At 46.0% G+C, this 13,331-nt stretch overlaps 1 protein-coding gene across 2 annotated transcripts in view; it reads left to right on the top strand.

The window, feature by feature from the left end:
- The window catches only part of plxna2 (plexin A2), a 157,113-nt gene that overhangs the window by 73,758 nt on the left and 70,024 nt on the right, over positions 1-13,331 (top strand). The window lies entirely within an intron of this gene.

The raw sequence follows: 13,331 nt of genomic DNA, 5'->3' as shown, positions 1-13,331 counted from the left end.
GCCGTACATTTAAGTCAAATTAAGTATAATATGGTAAAAGCTACTTAACTTAACCACAAGATGTATAGCGGTAATTAAATGAGAGACTTGAACGAAGGTTCACCGTCATGCATGAGAAAACTATGACGCCATGTTCCAGCATCTGGACAACACATCTGCATCCCATTCCTCCCTCATTGAGGCTGATCAAGAGAGAGGAACCGTGGCCACAGCTGTTTTCGACAGACCTCAACAACAGACAAACATTGTCGGGACAGGCCGCTATCAGTCAGACAGCAGACACTGGCCGTGATGGATTGGCTGTCATGTTTTATCGCAGATGTAAGCGCGACGGCCGGGTCAGTTTTGCAACCGTATGGGGCGAGGGCCAGCAAATCAATCGCATGGCCGCCTGCTTACCCAGGTGTTCAGCAGTCGGAACACGAGGGGCGGGGTGAGGACGGAACAGCAGCAGCTAGGAACCTCGCGCTTGGATTTTTCTCTGCTTCCTTGATGGCTTCACTTGATATTGACACTCGGACAAATTAGGATAAATTCTCCTGTCAATACCAGACACCCAATGCCATCGATGATGCCATTTGGCTTTTCCTACTGAAGAAGCCCCTTTCAGTAATGACCCACATGTCAAGCTCCCTTAATCTTAAGCTTATGCGTGTGTGTCCATAGATGTTTTGTTATTTTGTGGTAGCTTACCTGTGCTTGTTTTTGGTACTATTTTGTTCTCTCATTCGGACACTGCTTCTCGCCCTTCTGATTCCAACGTATAAAGAACATTTTAGCGTCTCTGAGACACCCGCAGCAATCTTAGACAAAGTATATGGAGCAAATAAGTATGGTACTGCCGGTTTTATTTACTCATTCTTATAATCGATTTTTGTCTGTCTCCATTTGCTGCTTGAAAATGTCTTAATTCAGCCTCTATTCTATATCTAAAGTTTAAAGTTGTTTTCTGACTCTGTCTCTGTCTCCTGTCCCATCCCCCACTAAAATCCTTCAATGACTTTGCAGCTGTTGAATTAAAGATTCACTTCTCAAATGACATGTTTTTTTTTTTTTATGGTAGTTAAGTGCATGTGCCTCATTTCCTGCATCAAGGTTTATGTGCACACATGTTGGCATATATGCTCCCTGCGTTTGGTTTGATATATGCACATTCTATTTGTTAGTGTGCGGCCCCTCAGCGTTGGGAGGTCAGAGGCTGTGGGAAGTTCAAGGGTTCACTGACTCCGTTCATCAAACCTAGCAGGTCACTCAGCAGGTCACTTAGAGATGCCCCTTCATTGAATTCTAATTTAATAGCATCCATCTGCTGGACTCCTGCTAGTCAGCTGTTGTATTCTCGTGATGACCGATACGAGTATCCTTACCCCTTTTGGCCGTGTTCTAGACATGTTTTACATGTCTGAATGTCCCTGCTTTCACCCTCTGTGCTTACCCACCCGACAAAGGCACCTCATTTACATGAATCCCCGAGCAGGCATTGTTAATTGACTTAAGCTAGGATTAGTGTTAATCAGGTTTTGTGCCTTGCAACCATTGGCCAATCCTAACCTCATTATTTGATAGCAACACACGTCCTGTCAGTCCCCATCAAGCTGTTAATTAAAAGAATCCTGTGCAGCTCCAAGCCTGAACGGCCTCCTACCCTCCATTTCCCCGTCTATCCATCCATCCACCCATCCATCCACCCACCCCCTCTCTCCTTCCTTCACACCTAAGTCCCCTGCTATGCCAGCAAAGGTCAATACAAGCTAACGCACTGTACAAGCTGTGAATCATTGTAGCCGCGTGGAGCTCAAGGATCAACTAATAAACTCAACAGTGTCCAGTTAAGTTTAAACGGATTCCAAGACCCACGTGAGGTTTTGTTTGCGTCTGGATTCACCATCACGTGTGGCTCTACAAACCTCTCAATGCCGTCTAAAATCTCACGGCTGTCTCCTCCCAACCCAAACATCCCTTCCGTCTTCTCCACAGAAGCATATCACTGGCCCCCTGACATAATATGAGATAATGAGGAAAATGATACGTGAGCCTCAGACTCTCTGACACCTCTGTCTGTGTATCTCTGCAGTCTTCCAGAGTTTGCCATTATCCAGCTGACCCACAAACGTAGCCCCCCAATGAAAATGTCTCAATTTTACACGCACGTCTGCTCTTTTGCTACATGCTTGAACCATGCAAAATTCATGCAAGATTCTGCACAGAATCAACACCACTAACTGCACATTTATAGAAATGAGCATGGACAGATAGATGTCGTCGCTGTGAGCTAGTCCCCCCTCATAGCAACTCGTGCAAATACGTCTTTTGCGTTTTTGGATGCTGAATTGAAAACAACTTTTCTTTCCTTTCTTCATATTATCCAAATCAACATTGAGGAAGATAAGTAATGCTGATTGATTGGTTGTTCCTACCACATCTTTTCCTATTAAAAAAAATGTTATCCCACTTTTCAAAGGTTAATCTAGTAAAATACAAGATTACGGAAATAATACATAGCTCAATATATTGAGCCTTCTATGTGTTTTTCATGGCCACTTTGTGAATGTGAGCCAAAGAAGCAGTCCAGTAGCCATCCTGCCAGAATAATCAGCTCTATAATTAAGAGCTGCGAGCACGTCAACTGCTGTCATATACCCCCTTCTCTCTTTCTGTCTCTTTCACTCTCGCTGTCTGTCTGCCTCTATAATGGCGCTGCATTTGTCTCTTTCCTCCCTACGCCTATGCAGAATGCTCATGACATTTATTGTGAAACTAATGGCGGTGCTTCAGTCCTCCTAATTGTAGGCTTTAATTGCAATAATTATTTACAAGCCTAATTAGAGCTTAGAGAGTGTCAGGGAGAAACATGAGGGCTGGTTGAAGGAATCAAGACGGGTTTGTCGGGAGCCAGGCGAACGGTAAAGTGAATAGAGTGGCAGTGTTTGGTCTGTAATTGGGGGAGACCACGTCTTCAGGGCTCCCGGCGCTCCTGCTTTCATTGTCTCTCTTAGCTTCCGTCAGTCGCCTCGCTCCTCAGCGCCGGGATGGTGCTGCAATCACGGAGTGAAGCTGAGCCCACACACACCAGACAGACAGAAGCAGCGGGCTCGGTTCCCCAGCACCGTGTTAAAGGTGCTTATGTAGAGGTCCCAGGATGACAGCTCGCCTCAGTTCACCACCAGCTGCCTTCTAAATGGATGAATGAGTGTTTGTACGTGCGCACACGGGTACAACTTTTGTGCATTTGTTGCTGGGTGTGTTGCAACCGGGCCCTTGGTTCATTTGCTACAGTTTGGCAGACCTCTCAGGTGGTCTTTTCTGTCGGTATGTTGTGTGTGTGTGTGTTTTTGTTGTGTGACGCGGTCATGCAGCCAGGTCTGCAATATGCTCTTTGTCTGTCCTTCACAGGGGCCAGTCTCAGCAAACAGCCACAGCAGCACAGCTGTTGGTTTTGATGGGCTACACATGGGAGCTCAACCTCTTCTTCTTCTGTTCCTCCCCCCCCTCTGGTTGCTGCGTGGGGTTTGTTCCACACATTCCCAATCCCCCCCCCCCACCCCCACCCCCCCCTCTATCGTTTCTTCTCTTCTGTCAGTGGTGCGTCCGATGGGAAGACTCAATCCCACAATGGCATTTCCCTTTCCCCCTGCAGCTCACTGTGACGAAGCTGTCAGCCTGAGCCTCCGTGATATTGTACAGTGCATATGTGTGTCAGTTCCCACTTACTTTTTATTTGTAATTTCGGTTATTTTGTAATTTGTTATTTGTTGTAGAGTATGGTATCTCATCTTGCTAAATTTGCTATTCTAAAATGTACTTATTCACTGATGTCTGTCTACAAATTCCTCTCTAACCCTTTTTTGTTGATGTGGTGTGTTTTTGGCTAGAAGTAAGGTGTTTGGTAAAGAGGTACTGTACATGACACATATTACAGAAAATCCTTGTTGCCAATCTTTAAGATGTTGGGGAAAGCTGTACTCAGATGTGCAAGGACGCACACACACACACACACACACACACACACACACACACACACAGACTCACAGGCAAAAGTGTATCTATCTTCTTGTACATATTCAGACAGTCATTCGGAAGAAGATGAATGTGCAGGAATGGATAACATATCTCTAATGCAATATATGAGGGAAAATATTAGAAAGAGCAAAGGCTAGATAAGCCCTATGATTTAAACAGTGTGTCTGCCGACAGCCTGTTGAAATATTACCCTTTTGCCAACTTGCAAATCGGATATTTGGAGCGAGTAGGATCACATGGCAGTAATAGATAGGGCCGCAGAGTGACGGATGGGGCCGTGTGGGGGATTTTTCATGGAGAAAACTAACAGATTTGTGGTGGACACACAAGTTCACATGCGGAACCCCCCAAAAAAAAACAAAAGGCGATGTCTCTCTCTCTGAGACAAAACGCTTATTTATTTCACCCTTTCCAAAAGCAAGTGGGCAACGGTTAATTTGGCTGCACAGAAGCAGCTGTCTGAGAGTCAGGGGGATGAGAGCGAAGAGAGACGACTAAGAGAGTGAGACACAAAGGCAGTTTGGGCTCATTATATGGATTTTTTTTTTCTCCCTCCTCTGCCAAACAAAAACACCAAGGCAAAACACACACCACCGGAGATCAGTCACTGCTTTTCCTTTTCACCCCCCAGGCAGATCTAATAACGTTCCCTCCACTGCAGGAACCTGTTTGTCTCTATTTATTACTTATGGAATCAAATTGGATAAGATCCTATTGGCTGTATTATAGTGTGTGAGGAGATGCTTCTGTAGTCCATGTGGACTCCCAACTGAAGTCCAGGTGAAGAGGACTGATGCACATGGAAACCTGCCCAGCACAGATGTGCGTGCGTGCGTGCATGCATACATGCACATCATTCACACACAAACGCAAACAAACACACGCACATATGTATTGTACAAATACACAAACTCATTTTGGGGATTAGATGAAGTGTCCCTCACCACCTGGGCCTAGTTGCCGGTACCCCTCCTCCCCCGTCTGTCTTTTTCATCAAGGCAAAAACACACGTTTACGCTTATGCAAAAGTGCAGCCCTTCGAGCAGCGGGGTGTAACCAAACCCTTCATTTGTATGTACATCATGTACACTGCCAGAGACACTGGGACAAAGAGAACAAACATCCTCACACCCATGCACACACACACACACAAAACCCCCGTCCACGCTCCCGACATGCACTGTGGAGTCCCTCTGTGGATCAGAATTCATTTCTTTCTGCCTTCCCCTCCAAATCAATACCGCGTTGGTCAACAGACATCCATAAGTGTGCCAGGGAGGCTTCCCAGCCTTCACAAACACACCCCAAACACACACACGCACACACACACACAGGCTCATGCCTGTTGATGTGTGATGGCCTCTGCTGCTTCCTTATTAACTCCTTACATGCTGACTGAAGCATGCACCTCATTACTGGCTGAATTGGCAGTCAGGGATCCCGCTGAGAGACACACAGACATGTTGGACTAAAAGACAGACAGGCCAGAGATGCACAGAGAGACAAAGACATGTCACATAGACAGGGTGGTTAGAGAAAATGATTCAGACCGTTAGATTGACAGACAGGAAAATCACTCTAAAAGAGCTAAATTGAATGCTCACAAAAAAAGAAAATAACCAAGTAAACATAATAGTGAGCGAGACAGGTATGTAGACAGGCAATGTGACTTTGACTAATATAGGTATGGACTAGAGACATGGAGTGACGGCTACGGGAGCCGTAAAGTGTGTGAGTAATAGAAGCAGCAGGTTGTTAATGTATTGTAATGTTTGTAAATGTTTTGTAAAACAAACATTTTTTTCTCAGGCCGACCCCAGAAGTTGGCATTGCCCTGGTTCCCGAATGGGATTTTCCGATGGCTCTTGGGTTATTGCAGAGAATAAACTCAAAAACAGGTCTATGATACTGATATTAACGTTAGATAATGTTCACAAATCAACACCACTTTTAAGCTTGAAGGCAATTGTTCGTCTTTAAACACCTACGCAACGGGACAACCAAAACAGCCTCAGTTAAGTTAAATAAAGCTGTTTAAAGAAAAGGTTCAGTGTAATTCCAGCATAGCACACCAGACTGTTATCACAGTACGTCAGTGTGTCGACCGGTTGTAGCTTCTTTCACATTTTGAGAGCACGCACACACGGAGCACAAATACACACAAAGACACTTGCACAGCTCCATCTTTAAAATGTCATTGTGAACCTTTTTGAACCAGTTGCCAGTAAGCAGTTTAGAAATGGACTGAGTGCTCAGTGGTGAGGCAGCATGGATGTAATTCCCTCCCTTTTGCCTCCTGACTGAATTACCAAGCAAAGAGGCCACCTCGGCCTGCAACCTGCAACGGGGAGCCAACATGGGAGGGCAGAAGGGTGGGCTCAGGATGGGGGAGGAAAATAAAGATGGGAAAAGGCCAGAGAAAGATCCATAGGCTTTTACGTCTATTCCTTCGTGTACATCCTGACTTCTTGGTAACACTTTAAAATGACCACACACTGAAGCATTAGGAGTAAACACCTAATCATAAAGCATCGTTCCTACGTTAGCACAACAGTTATACATATTTTTTATTCCTGATTACTAACCTTTTCTATTATGTGTGTTGTGAATGTGCCTCGTAGAGTACAAGTTTTTAAGTCTTATCTTCAAAGGGGTTAGTAAGTAAAGGAGGAAAGTGTGTGGAGGTATCATTAGCTTTGCTTCACATTATGCTGGTGTGTGAACCAGTCAAATTATGCAAACGAATCAACGGATTTTTTCATGCAATTTTTTCCACAGTAAGGTTAATGGTTGACACACGCGGTATATTTATCTTGGTTAATAGAAGTGAGTATTGACAAAGAAAAATAACAAGAGTAACAATCATGGGACCACCACTAGGACAAGGTCTGCAATGGTCCCCAATATCCACACACACACAATCAAGTGCACATACACAATCAAATCACTCAAGCTCCCCCACTTTTCAGGCTAACCTGCTCCTCTGCTCTGCTTTGCCCAAAAAGAGGATTGAAGTCATACATAATTGATACACTCCTAGCTGTATCGACTGGTTTAGATTTTTCATCCTCCTCGCTGGTCGATTCCCTCACTCCATTATTTCTGTGCTCTTTCTCCCTCTGCTGCCTCACATCCCCGAGTGACTCCTCCCTCCAGTCTGCAAAGGCTAAACGCACACACACAAAACACACACAAACTGAGATGAGAAGTCAGGCTGCCCCATCCTCCCTCCTCCATCTTCCTTATTGCCCGTTGTGCCACTTTGTCTTTAATCCATACAGTTGGTTATTAGTCCGGGGGACACATGCTGAAATCCGATGCCCAAATGCATCTCCATGGGAGACGGGGCTTTTGTCCGTTTCTGCACAGCTGTACTGTCTGGCGAAAGTGGGAGGAGAAGCGCACACCATATGATATCGCATAACACAACATATCGCATAACAAAACATTCATGATTAATTCAGTTGTAGTTGTAGCCACAACTGATCAATTCATGAATTAGTAAAATATGAATATTGCATTCTTCTTATAAAGATGCGAGGTATGGATGGAAGAATGGAGGTTAGGGGAAACCCGATCCTCACTCCAGAATTTTTCAATACGCCATCAATCTATTTGGATGGACCATTAACTGAAAGAGTAGTGTCTAAGAGCAGGATAGTCACTTGAAATATATAGGAACGTATATAAAAAGCACCGGGACTGAGCAATCAAACACATGAGCGACAAATGATGAATTTCTTTGTAAGACCCACACATTCCACTGCGGACACAACAAGTATGACTGCTGTGACTGTCACGAGACGTGTGTCATGGTGAAAAATGGAATTCGTTTGAATTTTTTCATGGTGACATTTCTCGTCATCAGTTATGCGGTTAGCGTTGACACATGATGGCCAGTCGGCTGCAGAGTTCAAACGCTGGTCAGGAGGCACACGATCTTTCTTTCCCTTCTTTTCCTGCCTGGCAGTTTGTTCCCTACCGGTCTGTTACTTCTGAAGAGCTGCCAGCGACCAGGCCTGCCCAGGTCTGAGTGGGTACGGGGGGGCATGTTGTCAGGGTGCCGATGCTCGAAGGGAAGGGGATTTGAAAACAAAGAGTTTTGCTTGATTAAACTATGACAGCTAGATATCCACCATAGTCTAGTATCAATTTAGAGAGTTAGTGTAGCTGCCCCCCCACGCGCCCCTTCCCTTTCTTTCATTCTGCCTTTAAACCCAGTCACTGTGCTGCTTTTTTCAATTGACCCAAATCTGTGAGCTCAGGCCAAATCCAATAAAGCAAATGAATGTGTGTGCCTCCCTGTGTGTGTGTCCTCTCTTTGTGTGGATGGATATACAGTGGGAACTAAGAAACGGATGCGCTGAGAGAGCCGGCTGCAACAATAAAAGGTTAAAAGCTCCCATTTTCACAGCAAATCATTTTGGAAGTATGCGAGATGGCTGTTTGTAGATGAGGCGAGCTGTATCTTTACATGTGGGCTCTGCTTCTTCTTCTTCCTCCAAGGTTTAGCTTCTTTAAAGTCACTGAATAATATTTCATCTTGACTGCCATCTCCTGCACTTTAAAATCAGTTCCTCTAAAAACCACCCTAGGCAAACGGGTTAGGACCTTCCCGAAAACACACACTGATAGTTTATAGTATATATCCCATTGAGCAATGCTAACTCTCATTTATCCAGAACATATCCTGCATTCATTCTGAAGACGGCTCGCTTAATAAAAATTCTACACTGGACAAAAATCCATATTGTGGATTTCTACACAAAACTTAGGGAGGCCAGGTGTTGTGGGTTCTGGGGATCAGCACCCGCACACCACAACAACCACGAGGATGACCCCCCCCCCCCTCAAGTCTGTAGGCCTGGTTATCCTTTGACCAGCCTTAACACTTCCTATCTGCTTAGACCAGCCAGGCTGAGAATGGATTTTGATGACCGGGTTGAACCCCTCATTGACCTTTTAAGTCTGAGACGGCGACACAAAACAACAGCAAAAATTGTAATTCCTGTACAGCTGTTTGAGCCAAGTCAGCGAAGATTTGAGAGCCCCGTGCGTTGGAGGCACAGTTGAGTTTTAGTTTTTTCTTTGAGATGGCTGCTCCCCGTGGGTGGATGTCAGCAGGCTGGACGAGACGGCTCTGCCACACAAACACACTGCGGATTTGTTTTTGGTCTTGGAGAGTTCAGCGGGAGGATTTTGTGCACTGAGGAGCGGAAGACCACAGCGAGCGAGAGCGAGAGCAAGACGAGGGGAGATGTGTCCGCCGTCCTTCTGAAGAGCCTCGGTGGGATTACTCGAGCGGATTAACGGGCGGCCGTCCTTGTGGAGTTAGTCAGGACACGAGCGACCCGGACGGGTCACTGAGGGAGCAGCGGTCTCAGGGACGTTTAGATTTAATTGCTTTTCTTTCATTCAGCAGCAAGTATTTGCTTTGCTTTTGTGCCTTTGTCGTTAGGCCCGCTCTTACACACACACACAAACACACACACACACCACTCCCATGCCCCCCTCCTTTTTCTCTGCTGGAATGGAATGGGTATTGTGTTCATGATCGATGTGCCTCATTCCAGTGACGTGGTAGCTTGGCTAACTCTCATTAAAAATGGATAGGGTGTAGGGGAGCCACCAATATGTGTGCGTGTGTGTTTGTGTGTACGTGTTTACAAAGAGGTGTAGGTGGCAGGAAGTCCCAGAGGTGCCAGCTGTTTAACCGTGTACCGTTGAAGGTCTCGAAGGTTGGAGCCAGTGGTGGTGGATGTGGGGGTGTTCCTGAGGTCAGAGCCAGACCTGTTGCCTTGGCAACCACTTGCAAAATAGCTTCCTCTGAATTAGTGGGGACGGTGGGATTTGTCTCCTTCCGCGGCCGTCTCTCCCGCTCAGCATGGCGAGGCACATCTGGCACCGCTGAGACCGCGGGTCCCATCAGAACACGAAACAATGGGCCGCTTCCACTCTGCTCTGCCACCCTTTCATCCCTCTTCTTTTCCCTCTTACGCTTTCTTCTCTGGTCTTTTTTTTCATGCTGCCCCTGTGCCCCCCCCCACCCATCAAAGAGAGGTCTCAGGGTAGCTGAAATGGAGCCTCCATTCACAAATGGCCAAAAATAGCATTGGAAATGATTTGTTGTAAAAATAGTATAAAAGATTATGCGATACAAACCCGTAACACCGTCACCATTTGTTAGGTCAACGGTAACACGCATGAGCTTTATTATTTATTTCTAGAAGTTACATGATGAAATTGTTCACGTTGGTCAAGGGTTGGATTTAAGAGACATTTTAATCCGCCAGTTGTTCATTTGCGCATTCGCTTCTGTACTGTGACTTATTTACTAGTGAAATGATGTACAAATGCTTCACATCTGATTGGACTGCTTGAAAATGGTCTGGCTTAGTTAAGCGTGCGTTAAGTCCACACACATACCTCCCTCACATGTTGTTCTTTTATAAAGAGGATGAAGGAGTGATAAAAGGGGAATTTAGCCATTTTTTAAACACCCCCTAATTGACTTATCATTTTTATTCCAAATGTGTCAACACTTAAAACAGGTGCACTGGATTAAAACTGTAAAAGTGTATTTTTCCTTTCACTGTTAAGAGGAAGCATGAAAGTCCTGCATTAGGGCTGGGCTTTTCTTCTAGAATACAAATCCCTATAGGTTTCATTCACAGAGAAGACACTCCTGGCTTAGAGGACGCTTGGCAATGATAATGCAGGCTGAAGTCTATTCAGCATTTGCCTATGAAAGAGACAAAGCTGTTGTTTTAACCCGCGGCTGTCAGTCAGTCACCCAGGGTTCCTCCAGTAAGCGACTCCACTGTAGCCTCTCTGGTTGAATAACCCCCCGCTAAGGCCATCTTAGGCAGGAATTTTATTAGCATTGATTTACCACAGCACAGTACTTCTCGCCAACAATGCTCCCCATCTCCGGTCAGCCGCTGGTGAATGTGCTCAGCCGGCAGAGAAAGTGGGAGGCGATACCAGATTGTGCGCTGCGCTTCTTGGTCAATCTTGAAAAAACACAGGAACAACGATCTGCACATCCGTTATGGCGCCGTGCATGTGTGCCTACAAGCGCACGCGCGCGCACACACACACACACACACACGTGCACACACAGTGGGAGAAGGGGCTTCATTGTGCAGCCCTGCTGTGTTGAGTGACTGTAGCGTGTGCTGGGCAACAGCTGCTGTGATCCCCCCCTTCCCTCTCCAACCCTCACCTCTGCTACCGGCCCATGCTGTTCTACACATCAATGCACTCTCTCGTACACACAAACACAGCCACGTGCACACTTTATGTCTCATTCTGTCCTTTTTCAGTTCTCATCCTTCCCTATTACACCCCCCCCCCCCCCCCCCCCCCCCTACCTTTTCCCCCCTCGCTGACAGCTGTCTCCACACCGTAACCCTTTCGAGGCCGGGCATCTCTGAAAGTTTCAGGCACATTTTGGGAAAGGATCTGAAATATTTTTGGGAGTTCAGAGGGCTTCGCTTTGAGTTATACTTTGGGACACGCACGGTTTCCCCGCCGGCGTTCCTGGTGGGCTTGTTTGTCACCAGTTGCGGTTTCTGCTGCTGATGTGGCCCCGTCTGCAGCTCATTACAGCCTGCCACCTGTTTGTCCCGAAGCTAGACGAGTCACACACACACACACACACACACACACACACACACACACACCAATAGAGTTTGTTTAGGTGACAGGGGGTTAATCTAACAGGAGTGTCCGTGGCGTATCTGCCACACAGAGCAGGGACTGTTGACGTCCCACCGTGTCAATGGCTTTCTTTGTCCCCCCCCCCCCCCCCCCGGGCCCGTCTCTCTGTTGCCGCAGGGTTTAGGACCAGCAGGCCGACAGGTGGACGGTTATTGAGCAAAGACAAAACATTGGATAGATATGGGCTGGAGCGCATGTTGCTGCAGAGTGGATGTCGTTCTGTGAGCCAGCACTGAAGTTAGCGTGCCACCGGTTCCCTGGTAAAAAAGGGAAATTAGAATAATTGCAGAAAATAAGCTCTGAGGCGAACCAACGTTTTCTATACTTGCACGTTTTGTTCAATGAGATGTTTATCTTCACAAATGAGCAACACGTTTGGGATTTTTGTGTGTGAATACAATCCTAAAACGGTAAAAAAAAGGTCCATTTTAAAAACACGCTTAAAAACGCTTAAAAACTCAAGAAAGCGTGTTTACGAACATATTTCTCATTGTCGAAAAACATGTCAAAATATCTTAAGCTTATGCTAACTGGAGACCTCATGTTAGGCATTGAATCAAAAATGTATTTGAAAAACTTATTGGCTTTGAGACGAGGGAACAAAAAAGGCAAAAACACAACCTTACATGCAGGTTTTTGGACTCATTCCTGCAGCACTCTTTTCACAGCAAGTGACAGTTTTTCCAATGAAAGCTTTTCAGAGGCCATGCAATAATAAGCGCATGTTACAAATGTTGCTGTCAGCTGTTTGTTTGTTTTTAATAAGGATGCAATAAGGAAAAACCTCTGATGGACACCCAGCTGTTATCTATTCCTATAGCTGACAGTTAATTCCAGCCCGCGGTGCAACTAGCAATTAATATCCCCCAGTTGTGGGCGATTTGCATGGGGTTCGGGAAACACTTGAAACGTGTAATGAGCACCTTCGTTCACTCACCACATTTTGCGCAGAAGCATTGAGGTTTAGGCTGAACTGGGCGCCTTGTCAGAGTGTGCCGTCGTTATACAACAATGAGACTGCCAGGACTTAAAAAACTAATCTCTACCAGAGTCTTACTCCTCTGCTGCATCTGGTCATTATGCTGTGCAGGTTTCTTGATGCACGTACGACGGCGGCCGCCCCACGACGCCGGACACTTAAAGACACACACACACACACACTCAGCGACACAAACTGACCTCCAGATCGCACAGACCTCTACTCAAACAGACTGAGTGCCATGTGGCTGAGCAGAACCTTGTCTGGCAGACGGACAGACACACAGCTAGATTCACCCGCACACACACACACTCATTATATATAACTGACAGACGGATGAGTGCATGTTATGAAGCAGCTGAGAAAAGGCCCAGCCGGTGGATCACACAACAACTCAGCTAGTTGCCTCGCTGAGATGTGTGGTTTGATTTTTCGTGCTTCTCTACTCTGTTGTCTTCACATAATGTAAATGATCAACCCTGTATTTGTGTAATTGTAATGTCAACTGCACATGAGCGCATGGCTGTTTGTTCTTCATTCAAATGATGGCTGTTGGGCAGCCCTGTGTGGAGTAGCCTGCAGTGTGTTTACTTTGGGCTCTAACTGCTTA

The sequence above is a fragment of the Gasterosteus aculeatus genome, chromosome 2 (genome assembly GCF_964276395.1).
Source record: "Gasterosteus aculeatus chromosome 2, fGasAcu3.hap1.1, whole genome shotgun sequence".
Taxonomy (NCBI): domain Eukaryota; kingdom Metazoa; phylum Chordata; class Actinopteri; order Perciformes; family Gasterosteidae; genus Gasterosteus; species Gasterosteus aculeatus.
The sequence above is the reverse complement of the archived record's forward strand: the minus strand, read 5'-3'. Positions and strand labels throughout refer to the sequence as shown.